Source organism: Neopelma chrysocephalum, unplaced genomic scaffold (assembly GCF_003984885.1).
Source record: "Neopelma chrysocephalum unplaced genomic scaffold, ASM398488v2 Primary Assembly neopelma1_63, whole genome shotgun sequence".
NCBI classification, from domain to species: domain Eukaryota; kingdom Metazoa; phylum Chordata; class Aves; order Passeriformes; family Pipridae; genus Neopelma; species Neopelma chrysocephalum.
This window is the reverse complement of record NW_020897720.1, coordinates 10,200,949-10,206,948: the sequence shown is the minus strand read 5'-3', so window position 1 is coordinate 10,206,948 and position 6,000 is coordinate 10,200,949.

The following is a 6,000-nucleotide window of genomic DNA, read 5'->3' as shown; positions in this document are numbered from 1 at the left end:
ACGTACAGGAACACACTGAAGAGGAACTGCTGGCTGGCTGTGTCATTTGGCTGGGGAGTGTGAGCCCTTGCCGGGAAATCACCAGATGGCGCCAGTAGAAATAATGTTCAAATGTTCCTTTCACTTTTTTTTTTTTTTAGGCAATTAAAGCTGGAAAAAGGTTTATTTGTGAAATTGTGACTCAGTTCCTTCAGTAAGAAGCATTTGCATCAGTCAGAATTTGTTGAGTGGCTGAACAGAATAATTCCCCTAATTCAGGGCTGGTGCTGGGAGCCTGCATGCACACCAGCCAAAAGAAAAACATCGTGTTGTGTAATAAATCACTGCATTAGGCAGTCAGCTTTTACTGTTCCTGCTACCTTCCCTTCAGTTTTAATCAATATTTGCGAGGATTTGTTAGGGTATATGGACAAATCCTGAGGCCTGTACTCAATTCCTATCAAAGCACTATGGTTATTAAAGCAAATGAGAAGTTTGCATGAGTGACAACCACATAATAAACCAAAAATTTTGATATCTGAATTTATCACACTTCTTCACTGCTCTACAAACAGATTGGCTTCCCCTTGCAATCCTTCTTGCAGAGAAGTTTGCTCATTTTGGAAGCTGGAGAAGTTCATTTTCAAGTAGGTTAAGCCAAAAGGTGCCAAAAATGCATTTTTCTCCTAGTCTATTATTGTATCTTACACTGTAAGTGAGAAGTAGCTTCACCAAGGAATTGATTTCTTGCAAAAGAGACTGAAGTCATGGCTGGAAGATGATTTTCATAACAGATGCAGCCCTTCAGCAGGGATTCTCAGCTTCTTTCACTGCTGGATAGAAGCATGTCTTGAGTTCAATACTTCTATTTAAATATTTCATTAAGGGCAGGTATGTTTTCTACTTCCCTCTTAGGGCTCCAACTTTCAATTTCTAACTTATCTAAAAATCCACCTTCTTTTATTTTTAACTGAGGTCTTCTATTATTTTCCGTTTCACCTTTCACTCCCAGAGATGCACAACACCACTGAAAACCCCAATATCTGATCTGAAGGTTATTTCAGACCCTAGAACTCAAGTCACAGTTACAGCTATGTGGAAAAAGCAAAAATTGAAAACAAATCTCTCTTCTGAATTGAAATTTAGTTACAGCAGGGATCCTTTTTTTACATTTCTCTAAGATTTGGAGACATCCATACAGGGCATAACACTAAGAGACACCTCATTTCCATTCAACTTCTGCACTCATATATATATCTCATATATATGCAGAGCTCAGGAGGTCTTTTTGAGCTCACCTTTCAGGCTGGATAAACTATATGGTTACTAGTCCAACTCCATTTGGTTGGATGACCCACCCGCAAATTCAGGAGAAAAATACCCCAGTTTAAAACAAGGCAAAGTGTTTTGCAATTTTTTTTTTCCAACAAAGAGAAAAGATTTTCAACTTCTCAAGTCATTCTAAACTGAAAGGGAAGCCAAAACAAAAGAGAAGCCAAAGAGAATACCCCAGCAATCTGCTATGTTTCATTTTTCACAGGCTTTTTTAAAGGTCTAGTCTTCGTTCTGTGCTGGAATGGAGACAAATAATGGAATCTCCTCTTTTCCCCCAAAAAGACTTATTCACCTATCTCTGTTTTTCACGCATTTGAGATGATTTCTCTGGAAAAAGGGGAAAGAAATAATTGCCCTCAATGCAGACACTTTACACGCTCAATTAGCATTTTGCTCTAAGTGTGACCTAAGTTTCAGGTAGGAACCAGGGGACATTTGTTACTATTGCCTCGACCTCCCTCCTATTAATTCACATTTTAAGAGAACAGAAAAGTGCATTTCATGCTCTGGTCATTAGAATTCCATTTTGCTGGGGAAATAGTGCTGGGCCATCCTTTTCCCTGAGAGGGCTGTTTCTTTGGTGCCTGTCATGCCTCATTACACTGAGCAACACAACTTATGCTAGAAAAACAGCAAGCAGAAGAAACTGCAACAGAACCAGCAGTGTCACTGCAAGGATCCTAACTCACCAAAATAGCACAAACATGATGTCAATAAAGGCTTTCTTTTAGTTTTAACCAGTCACATTCATTGTACTGATATTCGTTGGGGTACTTTAGTTGCATTGTCCATTTCCTATTCATTTAAAGAGTGTTAATGATGGAGAAAAATCCAGGTAATGACCAGGGTCAGCCTCAGTTGTATGTAGCCTAGAACAGACTCTTTACTAGACAGTCAACAGCACAACTCAGTGTGACTGTGCAGCTACAGGGTCGGGACCTCTGTATCAATAAAATTAATCCACTTTGTCTCATAGATTTTTGTTGAAAGACTTCAATTTAGAAAAACAAAACTGATCCACATAGAAGTTCAAATAAAATTCTACATTTCATGCACTGGCCACAGCTCCAGGCCACTAGATTTTAGGACAAGAAATCCTAGCCCTCATATAAGCTAACATGAATGCAAATATGTGCAAACCTATGAAAAATAGCTCGCTCTCAGACTTATGGACAGATACAAACACCTTCACATCATCTCTCCCCACCCACAGGAGCAGAGGCAGCATGAGCAGAGCAGGTGTGAACAGCACCTTAACATCTGAGAGCGACCAAACCCTCTTGTGATATCGAGCAGCTTTGCTCAGTACTAGAGGGTGGTGGAGTTTTATGGAGCTGCAACGTTGCAGCCTGGCACAGGGACTGCATCCAACATCCCACACCTCCTGGAAGGAGAAGCCAGAGCTCTTCCCACAGACTTGCACAGCCAGAGAAAGGCATTACACAAGCCTGCTTAATAGAATCCCAGAGGAAGGGCAGTGGGGTTTTTACAGTGGGATTTTTTGGTTGGTTCTACTTAAAAAGTGACTTACAAACATTGAAAGACAGGTGGCAGGGGAAAAAAAAAGTTTTATTTTGCCATTTGGTTTTGATCCAAATTAGCATCAAGCTGGAGAAATGAACATCTTTGTCAGCAGTGTTTAGCCAGGAAGGTTGGAACTCTCTGAGCATCTGCAAGGTCCTGGAAGCTTCTGTTCACCCAGTTGTTGGATCACCAGCATTTCCAGAGCAGCAGGGACAGTACACCCGAGTACTGGGGTCAGCTGTGTACCGTCAGACCATCTGCAGGAATCCAGGAGGGACTCAATAAAAGTTCATCAGTTAAAAAACACCAAATTGGTCTTTTTGTTGTTTTTTTTTTGTTTTGTTTTTTTTGATTAAACTATTTTCCTGGTAAAACTATGAGCAGGTTTCCTTTAACCCACGCTTTACCTGGCAGTTCCCTGTCTCCTCCCTCCACCTTGATACCTTTATTTCAGGTTCTCTGCTCTTTCTCCCTTAAAAACCTCTTGCCTTAAAAATTATCAATTATCTGAAATCTGACCTGTATGCGTGTGTGTGTGTGTGTGTGGCCCCCCCTAGCCAATAATCACATTAGCACATCTGTGTGACAGAAATAATAGCTTTTGTCTCCCAAAGATGCAGAGTCCTGTTGCCAGGCAACTCCATCCTGAGGCACCAAACCAGCGAGGAGCGGGTGTGTGGGAGGACCGAGCCCGAGTGCAAGAACTGCTGCTTGTGCTGCTGGTAGCTATAATTGGGGGAAGCTTGGAATATACTGTTTTAACCAGGGAGTCAGGATAACAGAGCCCTGACAGGCTCAGAAACTTTCAATTAGGTGGCTACAGACTGTGGCTGGTTCATCTCTTCTGTTCTAATGCTACTGAAAAGCTTTGGGAATGCTACAGATTGGGGTGGCTCCTATCAGAGGTGCTAAACCCACTGCAGCAAGAGGGTAAACACAGTCAGCCTTCCCAAAATCATGCCAGAACACATGCTTTGATGGTTGATCCTCCTCAGGGGCCAGGCTGTTTCTGCCCTCCACTGTCAGGGATTGCAGCAGCTCAGATGCTCTGGTGTTATTCATGTGCCATTTTGGTCACAGCCTGGCAGTCTTATCATCATGCAGTTAGAAAAATACATTTCACTTGATAATCAAGCCTTGATCAATCAAACATAACCCCATTCATCCCAGAGAGAAAGAGAAGTCCCTAAAATAATATGGATGGCTGTTGACATAGATGGGATGGGAATTTCTTTTGTCTCTTCCTAAATAAAAGAGGAAAGACTGAAGCATGAAAAACCTTGGAGAGGGGAAATTCTCTTGGATAAAAGGATATTGCATCCTTAGGGACATCAAGGAAGACACAACAATTTCCATCAAGAGAAAAACAAAGTTAGAACTACATTTATTTCCTGTCTAAGCCTCTGTCCTGTGTTTCCATAAATGCATTTATCCAGATAACCCTGTTGGATGCAGTCAGAAAGGACACTGAAAAAAAAAAGGTTTAAAAAATGGAAAAATAAAAGGTGGCTAAACATCTTGAAAAGGCAAAACCCATCCAAGATAAAATAAACCCTGAGGTAAACGCAAACACTTGAGATTGCCATTAGACAATATCCTGAGCAGAAGGACTGGAAACATTGAATGCCAGGGTCCAATTTTGGTCATCTCTAATTTACACTGGGTGCCTGTTCCAGTGGTCCTTTATCAGAGCTGGATGTGGACAAACACTAATGCACTTACAGCTGCTGCAAACTGATACTTGGTAAATCCAATTTCAGCCCTGGGATGTTCACAGTTGTGTGTGTTCTGCACATGGGGTACATCTTGAAACACATCTCTTTGATCTCAACTTCACTGAGGGGAAGTGGAAGTTTTCCAGTGACCTAATGACCTGAAATCAATAGCAACCAAGCTTTAAAATGTCATCATTGGATTCTCACTGCATGACGACAGGCAGGCACAACAACCCCCCATGTGTACAGGCATTCATCAAATAAGGGCTGCAGGAAAAAAAGTTAAGAGATTCCTTGCATAAATTATTTAGTGATTGTTATCCAACCTTCTCCATTTACACATAAGTCACTGTATCCAACTGGGTAAAAAACCATCTTCATAACCTGTCTTGTACTATAAAGCATCTTTGATACTTCCCACAGAGACATTTGTAGAGTATTTAGGATGGCAAAAGTACACAACTCCACGTCAGGATGCTTTTGCTTCCACATGAATATTTGTTTTGCTGGTGCTCAGTGGTTGAATTGAATATACCACATTTTTTACAAGCTGTCTCATGCTCTACAGCAGCATTTAAGCTCATTTCTTGTTCAAGACCCCATAAGTTAACAGAGGGTAACTGTGCTGGGCACAGCCATAACAGGAGAAACTAAGCCTTGGATATTAGACAAATGTGAAGAGTGCCATGTTAGATTCATGTCTTGGATAGCACAGTTGTGGGTGGCCATAAATTTGGCTTTTTTTTCCTTTTGACTTTCCTGTGAAATTTGGTTTATGATCTGAAATACAGGTAAGAAAGGAGGTCCTATTCCTTTAAAGACACCACATTTTAAAGGGTAAAGAATAATTATTTCCCAGTTTATAAAGAGGAAACAAGTAGGGATTGTGTCTAAGTCCTACAGATGGTGAGACACAGATTCTACCTTAAGAAATCAGATGGCACAGGCTACCTAGGCTTTGCTGCCTGTTGGAAAAAGGCAAATAAAGACATGAAAAAGCCAAGTGAACGCTGGGGAGCATGGTGGGAAGCACAGAATGCACTTTGGGCACAGAAGTTTGGAGGTGCAGAGACATATCAACTTCTCAGTGCTCCAAAAGAAGTAGATGGAAAGGAAGCCACAGTTATAGGTCAGGGAAACTAGTCTGAAGACAATCTTTGAAATACTACAAAATCTTTCAAAACAGTTTCAGAGAACAATTCTGTCCATGTCAACCACTATTTGCTCTTTCATCAGCCTGGGAAAAAAACATACAGGCACCCACTGAGCAAAGATGTGCAGTCAGTTGAAATCACATGCCTCTGGGTCTCGTTATAATAGTGCTGTAGCTATTTGTTAGCATGAAATGCCTCTCCACTGCAATGGGGGGCTTTACTGCAGTACCTAATTTAATCTTTCAATGAATGTACTCCCTTGAATTCAGTGTATTTTGTTTGACAGTTCTTAA